Source organism: Megachile rotundata, chromosome 8 (assembly GCF_050947335.1).
Source record: "Megachile rotundata isolate GNS110a chromosome 8, iyMegRotu1, whole genome shotgun sequence".
Lineage (NCBI taxonomy): Eukaryota > Metazoa > Arthropoda > Insecta > Hymenoptera > Megachilidae > Megachile > Megachile rotundata.
The window spans coordinates 9657478-9681999 of NC_134990.1; the positions used below are offsets into that span (position 1 = coordinate 9657478).

Sequence of the window (24522 nt, forward strand, 5' to 3'; positions counted from 1 at the left end):
CTCGATTGTATTACTGCGAATTTTTCACGAGCAAATAATAAGGGGCGGGAATCTGTATTTACGATCGATTCGCGTGACAGTCGACGATTTATTACATCAACGTAATTACCGGACACTTCGAAAGCATCTTTCCGGAGCAAAACGTTTCCTTCTCCGAAAAGAAAAGCCCCGGAGTCGTGTTTGTCTCGTTTAACCTGCGGCTACGAATATAATTACAAGATAATTACTTCGTACAAGCACCGATCACGTCGTTCATCGACATTTCGGCTCTGCCCGTCGATTATTCACCGGCTAACGAGAGAGAAACCGATCGTATTTACGAGTAGCTGCTTCGTGTCTGACCTGCTTTCTTTCAGAAATGCGACCCACTGTTAGGGGCCGATAATCCCCTCGGGTTTTATTGTCAGCCAAGAATACTGCCAATAAACGGGAAAGTAAACGACGCGTCGTTATTTTTCTGCCACGATTTCTTTGCCCCGGAAAATCCGGTATCGATAATCTACGGTCTGGTCATTGAATAACCGCTATAAATTTTCAGCATTTTTTCCCCGTGAAATTAAAACGCCTCACATTGTCATTTATTAGCTACTACTACTGTACATAACATTATTAACACGTGTTAATATCTTGTATTTCCTTTGCTTTGGTCACAGCGGCATGCTCTGTATACATTGATCGTATGCTTTACATCTTCGTTATTTTCCTAAATATCTGTAATTCTTTTCAACTCGGATAACGTGGTTGGAGAGTTGTAAACTAGTCTTTTGGTAGGCGGACATTTTCTATGGCATTCAAATTTCACCTCCAGCGCTATACTCGAGCCTAACGTAAACGCACGGCCTTAATCGCTCATCACCCACACAATTTGATTATTATCGACGGTAACAAATCGGTTGCTATATCGTTATCAACGTATTTAGTAATAATTTTGCGTGACCTAAGATTTTCCGTATATGACATAATTATGGCCATAAAAGTGAAATTTTCGTACGTGGTAATTCGATGGCCAGGAACTGTAAACATGTGTGTACGAAGACTTTTAATTAATTACATTTACATTCAAGTTAAAAAATGATTAATCCCTTGTATTTTGACGGGTCGTGACGCACGAGTGCGTCATGTGATCAATTTTACTCGAATTTTGAATGGGGTTCAATTTGGAGTTCAAGTTCAATTATAATTTGCTTAGTCAGCTATTGCGTATATCAGGGTCTCTCTAAAGTTCAAATCAATTCTTATTTTTCGGAAATGGCCTTAAATATGGAGAAAGTTTCAGATAAAAGTTGTGAGATATCAAGAGAAACGTAAGATGGCAACAATTTGACCTTGGATGGTTGTTTGAAGGTCACGTGAACATCGATTTCAGTTTCTTTAATAATTGAATCGATAAATTGATAAATTGATATACTGATGAATGGATAAATTAGTAACTTGATGAATTGAGAAATTGGTTAAATAATGAATGCATAAATTAGTAAATTGATGAATTGAGAAATTGGTTAAATAATGAATGCATAAATTAGTAAATTGATGAATTGATAAATTGGTTATATGATGAACTGATACATTGATGAATTGATGAAATGAGAAATTGGTTAAATGATGAATTGATGAATTAGTAAATTAATTAGTTGATGAATTCATAAATCGATAAAGTGATATACTGACGTGTGGATAAATTAATAAATTGTTGATTTAGTACGTTGATGAATTGATGAATTCATGAATTGGTGAATTATTGATTTGATAAGTTGTTGAATTGATGAATTCATAAATTGGTGAATTATTGATTTGATAAATTGTTGAAATGATGAATTGGTGAGTTGTTGATTTGATAAGTTAATGAATTGATGAATTGGTAAATTAATAAATTCATGAATTGATAAATTGATAAATGGATGAATCAATAAATTGATATACTGATTCGTGAATGAATTAGTGAATTGATGAATTCATGAATGAGTGAATGAGTGAATTATGGATTTGATAAGTTGATGAATTGATGAATTGGTAAATTAATAATTTGATTAATATATTGATCAACAAATTGATATATTGACCCGTAGAGGAATTAGTAAATTGTTGATTTGGTAACTTGATGAATTAATGAATTGATGAATTAGTAGATTGTTGATTTGATAAGTTAATGAATTGATGAATTGGTAAATTGATAAATTGATTAATTCATGAATTAGTAAATTATTAATTTGATAAGTTAATGAATTGATAAATTGGTAAATTCATGAATTGGTGAATTATTGATTTGATCAGTTGATGAATTAATGAATTAATAAACTGATGAATTGGTAGATTGTTAATTTGATAAGTTTATGAATTGATGAATTGGTAAATTGGTAAATTAATGAATTGGTAGATTTTTAATTTGACAAGTTTAAGAATTGGTGAATTGGTAAATTGTTAAATTGACAAATTGATGCATTTCTGAATTAATAAATTGATATATTGACTCATAAATGAATAAGTAAATTGTTCATTTTGTAACTTGATGAATTAATGAATTGATGAATTAAAAATTCTTAATTTGATAAGTTTATGAATTGATGAATTGGTAAACCGATAAATTCATGAATTGATAGATTATTAATTTGGTAAATTCATAAATTGGTAATTGATAAATTGACGAATAATTTAAATGATATAATATAAATCGATAACTGACATAACTGATAAATTCATCCTACGATAAATTAATAATTTCATAAATTGGTGAATCTATTAGTAATCTTCAACTTTCCCTATTAAACCAAATCCATCAATCATACATTCTAACCTACCAGTTCATACAACAATACAAATCGCCATAACCATAAAACCACCCCTCCTCCTATATCCATACATTCACACAACTCCGCCAAAAGTGCCATATATCAAAAGGTGTTACAAATAACCCTACCAAGATCTCTGCATAATAACCTCGATGCATCGTGCAATTTTCCAACGCCATAAAAGGACATCCTTCGATACACTACAGTAGTTCGACAGTTTAAAGATCGTCGATTTTGCAAACTCGACGGAACTCTGATCTCCTTTATCGGTGACAGGCGGATTATTGAAAAATGAATTCGATCATGCATACGAAACAGCTGAAAATTATAGGGAATGCGAAAACAAGAGATGTGTCTTGCCAAAGAAACACGAAAGCTTTGACAAGTTGATAACACAGTTATTCTTGAATGAACGCAACCTATAAGCGTTATAGATAAACTGTCATGCGGCTATCAATCACTGAATCACTGACAGATAACTTGCAAACGTGAAAATTAATTAAAAGGAATTACGGTTGCATGTAAAACACCTCATGCATATTATTATGGATATCGCGCGTGTGTGGATACAAATGTGTGATCGAGATACGAGTTCAGGTAAATTTGATTATATTTGCAGTTTAATAGGTTTATGTATTTTGGGATGTGGGTATTTGCAAAATTGGAAATCTTTATCTTTCTAATTTACAACCCTTGCGAATTGCAAAATTGCAAATCTCCACATATCCACTTTAGAACCTTTGAAAATTGCAAATTTTCACATCTTCACACTTTTCTCTTTGAACCCCTGTAAATTACAAAATTGCAAATCTCCACTCTTCTACTTTACAACCCCTGTCAATTGCAAAATTAACAATCTCCACTCTTCTACTTTACAACCCCCGTCGATTGCAAAATTGTACATTTTTATACATCCACTCTACAACTTTTACAAATTGAAAAATTGCAAATCTCCACATGTCCACTTTACAACCCTTGCGAATTGCAAAATTGCAAATCTCCACATATCCACTTTAGTACCTCTGAAAATTGCAAAATTATACATCTTCACACTTCTCCCCTTGAACCACTATAAATTACAAAATTGCAAATCTCCACTTTTCTACTTTACAACCCCTGTCAATTGCAAAATTGCCAATCTCCACTCTTCGACTTTACAAACCCTGTCGATTGCAAAATTGCACATTTTTACACATCCACTCTACAACCTTTACAAATTGAAAAATTACAAATCTCCACATGTCCACTTTACAACCCTTACAAACTGTAAAATTGCAAATCTCCACATATCCACTTTAGTACCTTTGAAAATTGCAAATTTACACATCTTTACGCTTCTCTCTTTGAATCCCTGTAAATTGCAAAATTGCAAATCTCCACTCTTCTACTTTACAACCCCTGTCAATTACAAAATTGCAAATCTCCACTCTCCTATTTTACAACCCCTGTCAATTGCAAAATTGCCAATCTCCACTCTTCTACTTTACAAACCCTGTCAATTGCAAAATTGCCATCTCCACTCTTCTACTTTACCCTGTCGATTGCAAAATTGCACATTTTTACACATCCACTCTACAACCCTTGCAAATTGAAAAATTGCAAATCTCCACACGTCCACTTTACAACCCTTGCAAATTGCAAAATTGCAAATATCCACATCTCTCCTCTAGTACTCTTGAAAATTGCAAAATTACACATCTTCACACTTCTCCCTTTGAACCCCTATAAATTACAAAATTGCAAATCTCCACTAATCTATGTATACTTTACAATCCCCATAAATTGCAAAAATTGCAGATCTCCACACCTCTACTTTTCAACCCTTCTAAATTGCAAATTAGCAAATCTCTACTCCTCTACAACCCCTAAAACTTGCAAACCTCTCCATAGAAAAACTATGTACAAGTCTACCCACCCCTTCGCCATTTTTCCTAATGAAAACCAACTCCACTTGCTGGGAGTTGAGATCTTGATCTTGAGGTCTTGACTTTCCATAAAGAATACCTCCACACCATTGTAAACATGATTTCAATCCACCCTTAAATATCCATTTAACACTTACGTCTGTATCCCCCGACCTCTCAATCCAAGGCAAATTAACCTGACTGCAATATGCTTAATTGCCCGATAATTGCACAGAAGATGCGAGGAGATTGACCGGAACTTTTTGCACTCACGTCTCAAAAAACGTAATTGGAAAGCAAGTAGCAAAAAACGTCGTAAATATTAACCGAGATATTTAAATGGGTCGACTTTATAGAGGGCGCGATTCCGCATCGATTAAACCGTCGTAACCTCGAAAATTTATCGAATTTCGAAAAATCACGCGGCATTCCGTGAATTGCAGAAAAAGTAAAATCTGTTTGTTCGACTAACCCTTCGTAATGAACAATAAAAATTTGTAGCTGCGTTTCTTTTCTTTTAAACGGGCCCTTAATGCGTTTCGTTTACGATAAGAATTTTACTTTCCAGCCACTTACCTGAATCGGAGAGAAATTTTATTGCCGTCGATACGACCGCTTGATTAAGCGGCGGGTAATAAAGATGCTCTAAATTATTTTCCGCCTGTTTATTGACCCTTATTGGCTTGTATAAATGGCGAACATGTGTTGTATTCGATTTAATTAGATACGAGGCTGATAAGGTTCGGAAACCGGTAGCATGTCGCTTTGGGTTATCAGTGTCGACCGGCGCCTTTCGGTTCTTATCGACATTGTTTGATTATTTTGTGTAATTGTCAATTTCGGATGGAAGTTCTTCCAATATTTATAATATGGTTCGTAGCTAAAATTACACAGTCACTTATACACAGTATGACGGAAAAGTAATGGAACTTTTTAAATTTAAGGAAAACTAGTGCCATCTATTAAAATATTTCTGAAAATCCTCCCCTATAAAACACAACAATCATTATTGGAATCGAGCAACGAATTGTAAACTTATAGCGTTTAATGCGACAGAACCTTTCGCCATCGTATCACAAAATCACGGGCAAGCGCAACAAATTGCTCGCGTTGAATATTGCGAGGATCTTATCAAAACAGCCAGACGAAACTGTACATTCCTGGAATCAATTGTAACTAGTGACGAGACGTGGTGCTTCAAGTATGAACCTCGAACAAAGCGCCAAAGTGCTACGTGGAAATCTCCAGGCTCTCCAAAATAAAAAAAATTGCGATTCCAGAAGTCCCCCGAGAAGACAACGTTAATTCGCTTTTACGATTCTAAAGGAATTATACTTCGGGAATTCGTTCCACAGGGACAAAATGTTAATGGCGAATATTATCTGGGTGTTATGGAACGTTTGTGGAAGAGGATCGTTCGTGTGAGGCCCGAATATCGAGCGCCGGGAAGTTGGTTTCTGTTGCACGATAACGCATCATGTGAACTGTCGCTGTTGGCGAAAAAACAAGTCTGCTCCAACATCCTCCAAATTCTGACTTATCTCCGTGTGATTACTTCTTTTTTCCAAAACTGAAATTAGCTATAAAAGGAACGTGTTATTAGGAAGGACTAAAAATCCCCAGAATGTACCATCTCTTCGGAGTAGTCGGTCACTTGACACTCAACAAAAGTGATGTGATCAAAGGTAATAGTTCCGGAGCGTGTCAACGATCCTCTAGGAAACGCGTTCCCTCGGTCATAAGAAAAAGGCAAGAGGAAGAAAAGGGAGCCACGTTCCGTGCACGTTCCGTGCACACGCCGTGCTGGGGCGACTAGACGAGTCGAGGGCTAGGGCACCGCGAATGGTAGACCGGTAGCTGGCTATTGGAATGATGAGCAACAGGTTTGGTTTTGAAGGACATGCAAGTATAATCTTTTAACAATGTTACTTTACAAGTTCGTAGTCGAAGTCAGTATTATTTCTGACTTGATCGTGATTCGAGGATGTGTTGAGAAGATTTGGGGAATTTGAGGTTTAGGACTTTGGGATTTGGGGAATTTGAAAGTTGGGACTTCGGGATTCGGGGACATTGGAGTTTGGGAACTTTGGGATTTGGAGAATTTGGAGTATGGAGATTTTAAGGTTTTGGAACCTTGACATTTCAGGATATTGTGAATTTAGGGTCTTTGAAATTTAGGAAGTTCGAGATTTGGATTTTGGAATTGGGAATCAAGGGATTTTGCAGTTTATGAATTTAGAGCCCTAGAATCTTAAATGTACTAAATCTTGAACCACTACTAAAATTCGATAATTCGATAATTAAAAAGCTTGACAATTCAAAAATTCGATGGTTCAAAACTTGAATAATTCTATAATTCGATAATACAGAAATTCGATAATTTGAAAATTCTACTATTCGAAAATTCAATAATTCAATGATTAAAAAATTTCATAATTCAAAAATTCAATAATACAGAAATTCGATAATTCGAAAATTCCACTATTCGAAAATTCAATAATTGGAGAATTCTGATTCATAAATTCAATAATTCGATAATTCAGTAACTCAAAAATTCAACAATTCAAAAATTCATCAATTCAAAAATTCAACAATTCAAAAATTCATCAATTCAAAAATTCAACAATTCAAAAATTCCACAATTCAAACATTCCGTAATTTAAAAATTCCAAAATCTAACCCTAAAAAAAATATGTCGAAACTCATTCATTCACCCACTCGAAACTAACAGAATTCCCTCCAAAGATTCCGAAACTCAAGTACATATTCTCTCCAAAAAAAAACATCGCAATCTTCCGATTACGATGTTTCCATAGGTATCGTTATCGAACGGTAGTGTCGGTCGTAGTCGATCGCGCACGTACACCTACACGCTTCTCTTATAAATACGAGACAGTGCGTGGCTCGGCGGAGAGAAGGTGCGTAAGTCCGCATCTGCCCGAGATTCTCACGCGCGACGCATCTGTCTCGGGTTCCCACGAGAAACGGCCACGAAGAAGAAGCCCGTGCTGCCGGGAGCTGCACGAGAAACTTTCGTCCGTTCTGCTCGATCTGTCCACGTGGCTGGGGCGTGCTAAGATTCGCCACTGTCTTTCCTGTCTCTGTCGATCTCCGGCTCGAGGATTAGGGAACCGTATGTGGAGTATCCTTGAATCGAAACCATTCCCGTTCTTCTCCCGCATCGCTTCCCTTTTTTATCGCGATCCCCACCCTTGCGATATTCCGTAGCAATTTCACCGTTCCATTACCGCGCCATTTTTTTCAAGAGATAACCAATCACTTCTTTCTCGATATGCCAATTTCTTTATTTCGGACGCAATTTCTGAGCAACGGCAATTGGTTGACGCGTTTAATAGGAAGTGTACTTTTTAATTCCATATGTTGGGTTGTTAGGTTGATAGGGGGACGTGTTGGTAATTTTATGGGTGCATGAGTTGATAATTTGGTAGGTGGATAATTAGGTAAATTGGAAGGTGGACAATTTGATAATTTAATAGGTGGACAATTAGGGAATTTGAAAGGTGGACAATATGGTAATTTAATAAGTGGGCGATTTGTTAATTTGGTTTGTGGATGATTTGTTGATTTGGGAGATGGACAATTTGGTTATTTGATAGGTGGACAATTAGGTACCTTGAAAGGTGGACAATTTGATAATTTAATAGGTGGACAATTAGATAATTTGAAGGGTAGACAATTTGATAATTTAATAGGTGGACAATTAGGTAACTTGAAAGGTGGACAATTTGGTAATTTAATAGGTGGACGATTTGTTAATTTGCTATGTGGACAATTTGTTGATTTGGGAGATGGACAATTTGGTAATCTGATAGGTGGACAATTTGATAATTTAATAGGAGAACAATTAGATAATTTGAAAGGTGGACAATTATGTAACTTGAAAGTTGGACAACTGTTTAATTTGTTACATGAACCATTCGTTAATTTGGTAAGTGGATTAATATTTCAAAATACAAAAATCAACGCAAACTTTCAATTTGCAAAGTTTCAATACTTTCCGATGCACAAACCTTGCAAAATTCACTGCCTTCTATCAACCTCTTAGGCACTTAGTATACTGCCTATACCTATGTATAGCGCTTCCATAAACAGTGCGTAAAATTCCGCCTAACAGATTAAAAGCAAAAATAATCTCCCCCCTAAAAAAATGAAAGAACCACTTCTCCAGATCTGCGGATTATTTTTCCTTTTCAGCGTCTCCTTTTCCGTGTTTCCAGAAATGGTAGCGCAAGCTCGTGTCTCAGGTGTTCAAGGTGTTAATCGGTTCTCTCAAATCTGGAAACACGGCACGATTCCAGTGATCGTACAAGCAATTACCAGGCGACTCGATCGGCCTGTGGCAGTTAATTCGCGCGAAACTAGCGGGAAAAACGGTGGGCAAACGCGTAGCTGTTGCGAGAAACGACGGCTCGAATTCCAAACGGGGCTTGGCCACACGACAAGAAAGCCGACGTATAAATCTAGGCTGAAACACGCGCAAAAAGACCGCTCGTGGTTGCTATCGCTTTTATTCCCTATTATACGGCACACGGGACTAATTGCTACTCGCCTCGTGCACTCGGCTTGTTCTAGTCACTGATTATAGTGATGCTATTCGAGCCTGTTCTTAAACTGCTCAAGTGAAACATCGATGCTTTATGGTTAGGTTATGTTTTAATTGAAAGAGGCTTTTGAAATTTTTATTTCGGGTTTGTTCACTTTTTTCCTGTACTCTTTCCTGTTTGGAAAGAACGCAGTTGGTGATATTTTTGTGGTTTTACGTATTCGGGTCTGTGCATTTTGAGAGTTTCATGTTTTCAGTTTCAAATTTTAGTATCATCATCTTGTTATACCATTGTAGCACATTATTACATTGTATTATCATGCTATCATATTATATTATCATACTATCATATTATATTACCATACTATCATATTATATTAGCATACTACCCTATATTATATTATGATATTATCATACTATCGCACTGTCACTCTCTGAGATCACATTGCCATACTGTGAAATTATTATTTCCTCATTTTATCTTATCATACTACTCTATAATACTATTATATTATGATACTATCATACTATCGCACTATCACTCTCTGAGATCACATTGTCATACTGTAAAATTATTATTTCCTCATTTTATCTTATCATGCTATTGCACTATTATACTATCATATTGTAACATTAACATATTGCCACATCATCATATCATTATATCATTGCATTATAATATTATCACATTTTCATACTATCATACCATGTTATTATACTATCATATAGAATTGTCATACCTTCATACCATTACACTCTCAACTACCATGTTATGATACTATTTGATTATATTACTACCATACTACATTATCGTCATACTATTACATTACCATATTATTATATCATGTTATCATCATATCACTCTACTGTGATAACATCACATCATCATATCATCAAATCATCATATACACTACCGTCCACAAGTATCCGGACACTTGGTTTCGTTACATAAAACATAGTTGAACTTTGTACGAAAGGTATTTAGGGTTATCATATCATTTGTAATAATTATTATTATCTTTTTTGAGGTGTCATAACGTAATAGAATTAATTTTTAAGTACAAATTATACAATGAAAGTGTGAAAGTAAAATTCATGTCCAGAAGTACAAAGTCCAAATTTGTGAATCTAATGAAACGCTTTCGATTCTAAAAAAAATTTTAATTTCTACTGTGTTTCATTTCTATGGTGCAGATCGTATTCAGAGGGTTCTTCGATATGTTTCAAGTGTTTGTAAACTGTTGGTAGATGTTTAGGTTCCCTCAATGGAGATAAGAATGAAGGTAACGCAATGCACTCGACAGTTTCGGTTTAGTTCGTCTGTAGCTTCTTTTCCATCGAGATATGAGTTCCAAACGAGAATTATCAATCGAAAAACGTTCCAGTATTCTGACTGTCGCAGAAAAAAATCGATTTTAGTTACTGCTGCAGATACTTGAATAACTTTTATGTAACGCGAATGCATATTTCACTTGTGTCCGGATACTTATGGACGGTAGTGTATCTATGTCATCATAATATCATATTCCACTGTCATCATATTATTATATCACATGCTCCAATTCTGAAATTAAAAAATTTATAAACTTCTAAAATTTCCAAATGTTCCAAATTTTTCTTAAATTGACACGGTTTCAGGACACTGTTTAGAAATTCACCAATTGTAATTTTCAAATACAAAAATTTTCAAATTTAGATTTTAACAAATTTTCAAGTTTAATTTTCAATTTTAATTTTAATGATGTACAATTTTCAAAATTTAAAATACATTCAAACCTCCCTTATTACCAAATACATAAATATATAAATTTCCTAATCATTAAATGTAGATATGTAGATAATGTTGAATATTTCAACAGTAGATTGCTTAATTTGCAAATGTAAAATTTTCTAAAGAAAGAAAATAAAAGTAACTAGTTAGAAATCAGTATACAAGTATGTATACAAGTGAACAGTTTCCATTACTATGTTGGCAGGTTTTCTACTACCGGTGTCCGGTAGCCGTGATTTCTTACCACTTTCCTAACGAATTGCCAAACAAGACGGCGCACCAGGTGACGTGTCCCTGTGAGTCACCTGAGATACTTGTACGTGTGTATATCTCGGGATCTAGGGGGGTCGGTTTTAAGCTGAAAGGTAACAGGTGAAGGTGATATATGTCTTTCGAGCTGTGCTCTCGTTAGAAGCTGTAAATTGCCTTTTGTGGAATATAAAACTAGTTTCGAGGTGTTTGGGAAATTTTGCAATATATCAGAATTTAGAAAATTTTGAGAAATCTAGGGAGTTTGAGTATGGGGAAATTTGGGAAGTTTAAGAATGAGGGAATTTGGAAAATTTGAGAATAGAAAAATTGGGAAAGTTTGATATGAAAATTTCAAAAATTTATGAAAATTTGGAAATTTCAAAAATCTAAGAAATTTTGGAAATTTAAAAAATTCTGGAAATTTGGTATTTTGCAAAAAATAGAAATTAGGGAAATTTGAGAATTTTGAAATTAGAGAAGTTTTGAGGAAATTGACAATTTGAGAATATAGAAATTTGGAAATTTTAGATTTTAAAAATTTCAATTTTTCGAGATTTCAGTATTCGAGCAATTTGAAATTTTTTTGAGCAATTTCAGAATATGGAAATTTGAGAAATTAGGTAATTTTAGAATTTGGAAATTTGGAACTTTGAAATATGAAAATATTTGAGATTTGAGAATTTTAGAAATTTGGATATTTTGAGATTTGAGAATTTAAGAAATTTGACATTTTTTAGAACAATTGGAGAATAAGGAAATTTGAGAAATTAGGTAATTTTAGAATTTGAAAATTTGAAAGCTTGAAATTTCAAAATTATTGAGATTTGAGAATTTTAGAAATTTAGGAAATTTGAAATCTTGATATTTTCAGATTTGCGAATTTAAAGAATTTGACATTTTTCAGTGCAATTTCAGAATAAGGAAATTTGTGAAATTTGGTAATTTTAGAATTTGGAAATTTGAGAATTTTGGCATTTAGAAATTTGAGAATTTGAGAAATTTGAAAATTTTTAGAGCAATTTGAGAATAAGCAAATTTGTGAAATTTGGTAATTCTAAAATTCAGAAATTTTACATTTAAAAATTTGTAACTTTTGGAATCAGAAAATTTGAGAATTACTAAAATCTGAAAATTCAAGAAATCTGAGATCTGGAACTCTACAAAATTCCCTAATTTCAAAAATCCTCCCCTAAACCTCACCCTCAAAAACCCCAAAACACCCAACCGCCAAGAATCCCAATAACCATCCAAAAATCAAAAACCAAATCACATCGAAAACCCAAAAATCCTCGAAAAGCACCGGAACATATTCGTTTCCCCTTTCGGGCTACATAATCGATAATCCAGGAACATTACGGTCGCGTAGACATGGAAGTGCATCGAATCGAGAGACAGAACGAAGAAAAGGTCCAATTATCACGGTCGCTGGGCCTGGGGCGGGTCGTTTGGTAGCAAGAAGCGGATACCTTTCGATCCGGCATGCCGGCACTTTCTCAGCAGCGTTTCTCGGCCGATTTATGGCCGCGGGAAAAGCACGTGTCGCGGAATCGGCTTGTGTTCACGGTAGGTTTATACATAATCGGCTTTCGCGTTCTCCGTCCCGTGTCCGCGTCCGGTTTCGCGTTGGTCGACGCTCGTCGCGTCGCGGCGCTCGTGCCAGAACGGTCGCGGTGCCCGCTCATTCCCACGGCCCCGAGAGAGCGCCGTATAAATACCACCGTACACGTGCTCCCGCGATCTCGGCGGCCCTTCTACGCACGCCTGTCACGTGTGTATCTAGACGCGTCACACATAACACACCTTACGCGCTACGCTAAACCGAGCACGCGTCTTACGTACAGTCGTACGCAAATGTTGATTAACTGGGGAATTAAGAATTCGGTAGTTGGGAGTTTGGAATTAGGGGATTTGGGAATTTTTGGATTTTTGGGATGTTGGGGATTTGGGAATTTGGGGATTTGGAGATTTGAAGATTTGGGAATTTGGGGATTTAAGGATGTAGGGATTTGGGAATTTAGTAATTTGAGGATTTTTGGGATTTTGGTGTTTTGGAGATTTGGGGATTTTAGGATTTGGGCATATGAAAATTTGGGGATTTAGTAATTTGTGAATTTATGGATTTGAGGTTTTTTGGGGTTTTGGTGTTTTGGAGATTTGGGGATTTGGGGATTTGGAGATTTGGGAATTCGGGGATTTAAGGATGTAGGGACTTGGGGATTTAGTAATTTGTGAATTTATGAATTTGAGGTTTTTTGGGGTTTTGGTGTTTTGGAGATTTGGGGATTTGGGGATTTGGAAATTTAAGGATTTGGGGATATGAAAATTTTGGGATTTAGTAATTTGTGAATTTATGGATTTGAGGTTTTTTGGGGTTTTGGTGTTTTGGGGATTTGGGGATTTGGAGATTTGGGAATTCTGAGATTTGAGGATTTGGAAATTTTGGGATTTAGGGACTTAGGGATTTGGGGATTTGGGGATTTAGGAATTTAGAGATTTAGTGATTTGGAAATTTGTGAATTTAAGGATTTGGGGATTTAGGGATTTGACAATTTGTACATTTTAGGGATTTGGGGATTTAGGGATTTAGTAATTTGGGAATTTGAGAATTTGGAACTTTGGGAATTTGGAAATTTATGGATTTGGAGATTTGGGAATTAAGAAATTAAAAGATTTGTAGATTTAGGAAATAGGAAATTAGGGGACTTGGAGATATGGGAATTGGGAAATTAGGGGATTTGGAGATATGGGAATTATGAAATTAAGGGACCTGGAGATATGGGAATTGGGAAATTAGGGGACTTGGAGATATGGGAATTATGAAATTAAGGGATCTGGAGATATGGGAATTGGGAAATTAGGGAACTTGGAGATATAGGAATTGGGAAATTATGGAATTTTGAAGTGTATTAGTAGAGATTTAGGGTTTTGGAAATTTTTGGTTTTAGAAATTTAGAGATTTGGGAATTTTAACATGTGAAAATTGGAGATTTGGAAATATAGAGACTTGAAAATTTAGAAATTTGGAAATTGGGGATTCGTAAATTTAGGGATTTGAAAATTGGGTAATCTGTAAATACGAGATTTGGAAATTCGGCGATTTGAAAGTTTGAAGACTAGAAAATTTGTTATTTGGTAATTCAGAAATTTAGAAACTTGATCATTTATGAAATTCTACATTTGAAAATATAGAAAATTGGAGAATTTGGAAATCTAGAATTATAGAAATCTAGAAATTGAGAAACTTGAAAATTTATTAAATTAAAAAATCTAAATTTGTAAATTCAATATCTAGTTAATTTGGAATTATAAAAATTCAGAATCTAGAAAAGTTTGAATTCTAAACACACAAAAATGTGTCAATTAAAAATTGTTAACATTCTGAAATTAACAAATACAGAAATTCAGAAAATTTGAAAATTTGAAAATGTTCAAGTTCTAATATTGCTTCTTATGTACATACCTTTCTACTGGTTATTACTGATGACGATGTATTACAATTGTACCGATATTTGATATCGATATGTATCGATAACCGATATATCCATGCACATCAGATCGCGTATAAAATTCCGATATTATTGATATCGATACTGATACGTCTAATTGAATTAAATCCAAGAAATGGAATATTCAATCTAACTGTTTTATATATCATTTATCAAATTGCGTTTTACACTTTTCATTTCAATTTTCTATAATACAAATTTTATTTTCTTCCTTTTTTATTTTCTCTTGTATACATATATAATCTGTAGCATTATCCCTAGATAGCAATATTCCTAGATAGCAATATCCCTGGATACAAATATCGCTAGATGTTAACGACCTTAGATAGCAATATCCCTGAATACAAATGTGCCTAGCTACCAATATCCCCAGACAACTATACTCCTACATAGCAATATATTAGGGGTACCGAAAAGTAATCAAAATTTTGTTTGCTGGTGAAAAATATTTATTTATTAAAGAAATCTTAAATCAACAAAATAATTTCCATCACTTTCTAACGCTTTTTGCCAGCGTAAAGGCAATTGTTCCCTTCCCAAAAAAAGTCCTTCGATTTTTCATAGAAAAACTTTGAAATCATCGAAGAAATTTTGATTACTTTTCGGTACCCCTAATATCTAGATACCTAAAAGCACCAGTGCCTAAGCTTATAGATTCCTATATCCCTAAATCTCTAGATCACTAAATTTTTAAATTTCTAAATTGCCCAATATCTGTTACTAGATTCCTCTAACATTAGTCAGACTACAAATAATAACTTTTATATACCCTATAATCAATATTAATAATATTCGAATAAAAATCGTAACAAAAACGAGATTTTATATGCAATCAGACCAACACTCAAATTCCAGTAAATATATAGTTAAATTTTGTAAAAATATTTTAATTTTGATGTCATGATCATATCTCGTTACGAATCGAAGACACTTCTTCAGCAGTGCCGGAAATCGAACTTTCTTTTCGATTCCCACGAGGCAAATACGTCGATCGAGCGATCGAAATGTTGCAGCACGAAACATTGAACGGATAATGATACGAACGACGCGATATAATGGAAACGATCGTGCACAGTAGCGACAGCAAAATCGGAATTAAAAGTGAATTACCGAGTTTTCGAATCGCATTAAAAGCAGGACACCTAAGGGTATGTGCTTACGCGCGATCTGTAACAGCGCGTGTCACTTAATGTTGCTGTAAATTACGCTTCTCTCGGCGATGTGACACACCTGGTCCATAAATACCCATGAAATTCGACTGCACTTTATGGGTTTAATGCGAATTTATATTAAAATCGTCGTCTGATACTGACCGGACGTCTGTATGTATATTTATGGCGCGTTTCTTCTTTAATAACATACAAAGTAAGATAATGTACTGGCTTTTTATGGTTTGCGAGCAGTGGGTTTTTAATATGAGTCTTATGTGACGTTGACTGTCACGACTGAACATGTGAGAACATGCATACATACATACACAGACATACACGCATGTGGGAACATGTATATACATGCGTACATGTGTACATGTATATGGACATATGTATTAATGGATATATCTACATATGTATACAGGGTGGCTCACCACATTTTGCCATCTAGATTTGCCTCATTATTATTACTCATAGCAAACAATGTTTCAGATGAAGTTGTATGATTTTGAAAGGGGCTGGTGGTATATTTTTTTGTGGTGGACGTGTAAAGGACATATGAAGGTCATTAATATTTTTTTAAATGGAGTCATATATTTTTTATTGCATCAGTTACTTCTTCAGATTCTTTACAAAAAAGTATTAATCTATTTATGCGAAAAAATCATTAGTTTAGGAGATATTTTAATTCTAACTTGTTAGGAAATCGTGACTTTCTGGTCAATATTATGAATTGCCCTAACTGAACAGCAAATGTTTTTCTACATGCTTTGAGAGGTCACCAAACGAATTGTGAGTTTTTGTTTTTTTTTTTGTTACGCAGTAACAGTGAAATTTAGTCTCCGTTACGTCTCTAATACGGTGAATACGACGATACGGTGAATTATCACTTCATAATGAAGTATTCTAAAGAAGAAAAGATAGACATGTTATCATTTTATTTTGAAGCTGGGAAAAGTGCTACACATGCAGAAAGATTATACACTACGGAATGTTAGTAAGTCATTAATTTCTCGATTCAGAAAGTGTTCTGATGCAAATGGTCGCCACATTGAACCTTTTCTGTAAATAGACATTAAAATTAAAATATCTCCTAAACTAATGATTTTTTCACATAAATAGATTAATACTTTTTGTAAAGAATATGGAGGAGTAACTGATGCGATAAAAAATATATGATTCCATTTAAAAAAACATTAACGACCTTCATATGTCCTTTACACGTCCACCCACAAAAAAATATACCACCAGTATATGCCCCTCTCAAAATCATTCAACTTCATCTAAAACATTGTTTGCTGTGAGTAATAATAATGACGCAAATCTAGATGGCAAAATGTGGTGAGCCACCCTGTATAGATATTTAGGGATATCTGAAGGTGCAGTTATCTGATACTAGGGATATTGCAATTAATTCCTTCGAATATTTGTGAGTACAGTTATTGATGTCTAGGGATATTAACATCTTACAGAATCGACATCTATTGAAATCTAGGGATATTAAAATTTGTATACATCCTTAAAAATGTTTGCATCTAGTGATATTTGAAATCATATATAATCCACTTAATGTTGAAATCTACGATTATTGAAATTCGTATCGAGTCTCAAAAATGTTAAAATCTAGAGATATTTCAGTTGATACATACACCTATTGTTATTCAGATCTAGGGATATTTCTAAACAAATATCCAAGAATATCGAGATCTAGTGATATCGCGTTAATTAAATTTGCATTGGTATTCGAGGATTTTGAAATGCATAGATTATTATCTCAGCCCATTAAAGCCCAAGGAGATTGTTTTCTAAAGATATCGCGATCTAAAAGTTATTCGAATGTACACATCGAAACGACACGCGCACGTTTATAATGCGGATTTAATAACCGCGCATAATACGCGGCAATAATTCATCGAACGATAATCGTGTTAAAATTGCATCCACCGTGGCAAATCCAGATTATCTCGCCGAAAACAGATATTAATAATAAAAGATCTTAATACGCGATAATTCATTGAAACAGTGCGTACTCTGCGGCACGGATCGTCGACGGCCAAATAATAACCCGTGACAAGATCGATTATAGTCGAAATCGCGGTGAAAGTGTTGAGAAGCAAGTGCGAGAAAATTTCGTGGAAGCGAAACGTGTGTCGCGGGCGATACGATACGGGCAATCTGAAAATTAACCGAAATTGCGTGTCTCGTTATCTGGAATCGTCAGGTCTCTGGATCTTTATCGACCGATATATGCGCGACATTGACAAAATTCCCCAACGACAGCTGCCACCTTCGAACAATTAATTTCCAGCAGGAAAAGTTTCACGCGTCGACCGACATACGTCGTATGGAAACGGCGTACAGTCAATGGCAAATCTGGTTTACGTGCAACTACATACATCGGAGTACGGTTGACCGTTCGTTTCCAAGGATTTTATGGCATTTTAGAAATTTATGATAAATTAAGTATTTAGGGAATATCAAACTCAACCATAAGGGATATACGAATATAGAGTTATAGAAATATAGGAACATACGAATCTAGGGAGATAGTAATTGTGGGATATATAATTATAGGGATATTTGAATCTAGGGAGGTTGGTATTCAAGGATGTTTTAATCTAGGGATATTGGGATCTCAGGATTTTTGAATCTAGGGTTATTGGGATTTTTGGAAATAGAGATTTTTGGATCTGGGGATATTGGGATCTGGGGATATTGGGATCTGGGGATATTGGGATCTGGGGATATTGGGATCTGGGGATATTGGGATCTGGGGATATTGGGATCTGGGGATATTGGGATCTGGGGATATTGGGATCTGGGGATATTGGGATCTGGGGATATTGGGATCTGGGGATATTGGGATCTGGGGATATTGGGATCTGGGGATTTTGGGATCTGGGGATATTGGGATCTGGGGATATTGGGATCTGGGGATATTTGGATCTAGGAATATCGGCACTTGTGGATTCTTGGAACTAGGGATATTTGGATCTAGGAATATCGGCACTTGTGGATTCTTGGAACTAGGGCTATTTGGATCTAGGGATTTTTCTTTCCGAGATATTTGAATCTAGGGATTTTTGTAACTAGGGACTTTTGGATCTAGGGATATTTGAATATAGAGATATGTGGAGCGAGAGTTATAGAAAAATATGGATATTGTAATCTAGGGATATTGAGATCTAGGAATTTTCGGAACTAGAGATATTTGAATTTGGGGATTTTCGGATCAAGAGATATTTGAATCTAGGGATATTTGGATCGAGGGTTATAGAAAACTATGGATATTGAAATCTAGAGATATATGAGTCTAGAGATTTGTGAATCTAGGAATTAGTTGGTCTTGATGATCTAGGAACTTAGGGATATTAAAATTAGGGAATCTAGAGATTTGAAAGACTACACGTTTGGTTATCTAGTAACTTGGGTTGGAAGGTATCTTGTGCTATATATTTGTCTATCTAGTGATATAGATATCTAGGGATTTTAAGATGGTAGAATTTCCGAAATTTGAATATTTAGATATCGAAGAACGTAGTAATTTCAAAATCTGTTAAGGTGTAAATTTGTATGTTCGAAAAAAGATAAAAGAATAGTAACACTTGCGAACTTAAGAAATTGGAAAATTACAAATATAAAGAAACTAAATTAAAAATTTACATATGTATATGTTTGAAAATGTAGACATGTGTATATGTGAAAATTTACATATGCACTGATTGGAAAATTTGAGAATTCAGAAAAATTGAGAAGTTGCAGATTTGTTTACGCACGGATTTGAAAGTCGGAGAGCTTAATACAGCAATTAAAGAACAGCGAAGGCGTCGCAAAGACCTCTTTATGCAAAGGAGGCCAACGTTGCATGCGTGTGTACTTCTCGAATCCTTGAGAGAGCATTTTTTTCCCCGATACAAATCGAACTACTAATTTCTCATCCCTTTCCTCTGGTAATTGTCGCAATTACTCGGAGGAGAATGTTTTACGGCATTACGATGGAAATTCTTTTCAACGAACGAGAGAGTGTGAGACGGAGAGAGAGTGAAAGAGAAGGCGAGCTCGCATAATGAATTCATTTCACCGGCAGAAATAGCATCGATTAAGCTGACTGGCGAGGAAAGTGGTTGTATTATTGATTCATTTCGCACGACTTTTGTTTATCCGTTTTCAAACAGGCTGTTCTTACGAGCTGTTACACATTGCAATTAAAAATAACCGAAATCTTGTTCAACGAAACGCTTTCTATCATTCTATGATTTCTATTTTCTTATAACCTAATTTTTATAATTATAAATAATAATTAGAACAAAATGATATGTATTATAAGATCAATATTAGCAGATATAGAAATTAAATCCTTATATTTTAAACAAACTACAAATCTAGGGACATAGCAATTTCGAGGTATATGATTCTAGGGATATTTGAATCTAAGGAGGTTCGAATTCAAGGATATTTTAGTATAGGGATATTTTGGATCTAGGTATTTTTAATATAGGGATATTTGAATCTAGGGACTTTTGGATTTCTGTATTTTTAATATAGCGATATTTGGATCTAGCTATATTGGAATCTGGGGATATTTGAATTTAGAGATTTTTGGATCTAGGGATATTTGGAACTAGGAGTTTCTGGATTTAGTGATATTTGGAACTAGGAATATTTGGATATAGGGATTTTTGAATTTGAGGATATTTGGATCTAGGAATATTTGATTCTAGCGATATTGGGATCTAGGGATATTAGGATTTAGAGATTTTTGGATCTAGGGAAATTTAGAACTTGGAGTTTCTGGATCTAGTGATATTTGAATTTAGAGATTTTTGGATCTAGGGAAATTTGGAACTAGGAGTTTCTGGATCTAGTGATATTTGGAACTAGAAATATTGGGATCTAGGCATTTTTGGATTTGAGGATATTTGGATCTAGGGATATTTGATTCTAGCTATATTGGGATCTAGGGATATTAGGATTTAAAGATTTTTGGATCTAGGGAAATTTGGAACTAGGAGTTTCTGGATCTAGTGATATTTGGAACTAGAAATATTGGGATCTAGGCATTTTTGGATTTGAGGATATTTGGATCTAGGGATATTTGATTCTAGCTATATTGGGATCTAGGGATATTAGGATTTAGAGATTTTTGGATCTAGGGAAATTTGGAACTAGGAGTTTCTGGATCTAGTGATATTTGAATTTGGAGATTTTTGGATCTAGGGAAATTTGGAACTAGGAGTTTCTGGATCTAGGGATTTTTGGATTTGAGGACATTTGAATCTAGGAACATTGGGATCTAGGGATTTTTGGATCTGAGGATATTTGGGTCTAGGAATATTGGGATCTAGGGATTTTTGGATCTGGGTACATTTGAATCCAGGGACTTCAGGATCTCTGCATTTTTAATATAGGGATATTTCCCCAGACATGTATCTTAATTTTTTATAATTGTTAATAATAATTAGAACAAAAAAATATTTCCTATGAGATCAATATTAGCGATTGAAATATTGATTTTAATTAAATCCACATATTTTTAATAAACTACATATTTTTAATAAATCCACTCAAATGAAAGTTTCTCTTCTTCAGCTACATTTAATTTCTTATCGAATATATGGACACGTCAAACATTATTAATTGTTCGTACATAAATAATAATTTAGTACAGTTTATAACCGGCCGTTTTGAGGACTTTGTTGCGAATCGACCGGATGACACAGAAAGCTGCCATAATTCAAAAATGGCCGGCCGTTAATAAAATGTGTTCAACAGTTGATAACACGAAAGAGGTGTGGCGTGGTTAATTCGGTTCGACTGACATAATTTCCTTTGGGAATATTCAGAAGCTTATTGGAACGTGTTTAAATCGCATTAAGTTGCTAATGAATTTCTTTCGGCGACCGCGCCATTTACAAAATAAGCGAGAAATTAAACGGAAACGAAGAATTATTGCGGTAGAAATCGGTTAAAGAGTAAAAAGTATCAAAAGTTAAATGGGAAATCGATAAGGTAACTGTATACGGAATACTGTTACAGTAAAATGCAAATGAAGTTTTCGCGTGAGTCTTTTTACAGAATATTTTTGGGATTGAACAGTTTTCGGGGTCGAAAATTTAATTACAGGAAGTGGTATAATATTATTTGGTATTTTTTAATTAACTTAAAAATTTCGGAATTTTGTTTCTGAATTATTAATGTGTTAGTTATTTTCGGGTTGATAGTTGATAGAATGTTTAGAAAGTTTTTAAGGATACTTGATTTTTTATAGCTTTTTAATTTTTGAGGTTTATAGAGTTTAAGATTTTGGGGATTTTTAAATATTTTTGCTTTAAAATTTGGTAATTTAGGAATTTTTTATGGTGGCAATTACATATATAGTTTAGTGAGTTGTTAACTGGGAAATTTTTCAATTTACGAATTTGACAATTTAGTAATTTCAGAAGTAGGGAATTTTCAAATTTACAAAGCTGACAATTTATGGATTTGGTAACTAGGGTATTTTTCAACTTGCAAGGTTAATAATTTAATAACTAGGGAATTTTTCAATTGTTAATTTGTTAATTTGGTGTCTGGGAATTTTGAAATTTGCAGATGTAATAATTTGGGAATTTGGTAACTAGGAAATTTCCAAACTTGATAATTTTAGGATTTGGTAACTAGGGAGTTTTTCAACTTGCAAAATCAATAATTTGATATCTAGGGAATTTGTAAATTTGTAGATTTGTTAATTTGGTGTCTAGGAAAGTTCGAAATTTGCAAATGTAATAATTTGGAAATTTGGTAACTAGGGAATATTGAAATTTGTAAACTTGGTAATTTACGGATTTGGTAACTAGGGTATTTTTCAACTTGCAAGGTTAATAATTTAATAACTAGGGAATTTTTCAATTGTTAATTTGTTAATTTGGTGTCTGGGAATTTTGAAATTTGCAAATGTAATAATTTGGGAATTTGGTAACTAGGCAATATTGAAATTTCCAAACTTGATAATTTTAGGATTTGGTAACTAGGGAGTTTTTCAACTTGCAAGATCAATAATTTGATATCTAGGGAATTTGTAAATTTGTTAATTTGGTGTCTAGGGAAGTTCGAAATTTGCAAATGTAATAATTTGAAAATTTGGTAACTAGGGAATATTAAAATTTCCAAACTTGATAATTTTAGGATTTGGTAACTAGGGAATTTTTCAATTTTCAAATTTAATAATTTGGGGATACGTTAACTAGGAACTTTTAAAATTAATTACTTGGTATTTTTTAATTAAATTGAGAATTATCGAATTTTATTTAAAAATTATTAACATGTTAATTATTTATAGGGGTTGATAGGGTAATTGTTTGTGAAATTCGTATTGTAATTTTATCGATTTATTTGATGTTTTGCGAGAAATTTGATGCTGGGTCCTAATGCAGGGTTGTACGAGGGGTTGCATCTCTTCAGGGTTCTATCCTTTAATCGTCTTCAAGCTTACTATACATTCTACAAATTCAAACCTTTTTTATAATATATCTTCTGGATTATATAATTATATACATTTTATTTAACAATTTTATTTAAAGAAATTTTTCAAGTGAACATTACACGTCTTAGAAATTTAAGATATTTAAAATTCAATTAAAATGAATCATTTTTAGTTTAGAATATTGCAAACTTGTTTTTGGACAAGTAATTTATTTCTATATTAAATAATATTAATTTTAAATTAAATTACTTTTAAATAGAATCAATTCGCAGTAATATAACGAGGAACGAATGTATTAAATATATTAAATAAATTTACAATGCAAAAATGTTGTATGAAAAATTATTAAAAGTTTTGTCTTCAAACAATTTTTTTCTCACCTTCTTTTCTCAATTTGCAAAAATTTTCTTCCATCACTTATTATTAGTATTTTAGAATCAATTTCTTGTTTAATATAAATTTATATTAATATCAAAACTGCATTAATTTACTTAGAATTAAATCATAGTTTACGAAAGTCATAAATAAGTCACTCAAATAATAAAACTAGCTATTTAATGTTTCTTAATTTATTAAAATTTCAAAATGTAACCCACAATTTTTACACCTAATCAGTGTATAAACTACTTAAACTTATATGCATAAATTAGTAAAAACATAAAAAAAAAACAGTTAATTTTAAGCTGTTCCCATAATACAAAAGCAGTTCAATTGTTACTACACCTTAATGGAACCGATAGTATTATAACCTACGCTGCTTAACATTTGCATTCCCAACCCCATTCGGACACTTGCGGTTTGCTGACCGTTAAACAAACTGAAAATTGGGTTAACCCCATCGATGGGCCATATTCGAGATTATGCACCCCTCGTATTATTGTATTAGTATCTGATACATTCTGCATTCTTTTGTTATTCTTTTCGACGTACGAAGGGTGAGTCCCAACTGGCCGCGGAAAAATCATGTGAATTCACACAACCCCATTCACCCCTTCGAACATGTGCTTGTCACATATGGGCAACACGTGTGCACCTATTCTTCAGCCTTTTCAATGAACCGACTTTGCATGATCATTTTTTTTTCAATTAATTTACTGTCTTTTATGTTCGTTTATTGTAATATCGT

At 33.9% G+C, this 24522-nt stretch overlaps 1 protein-coding gene across 4 annotated transcripts in view; it reads left to right on the plus strand.

Annotated features, from left to right (window-relative positions):
* The window catches only part of LOC100881127 (tubulin monoglutamylase TTLL4), a 302465-nt gene that overhangs the window by 51601 nt on the left and 226342 nt on the right, over positions 1 to 24522 (plus strand). The window lies entirely within an intron of this gene.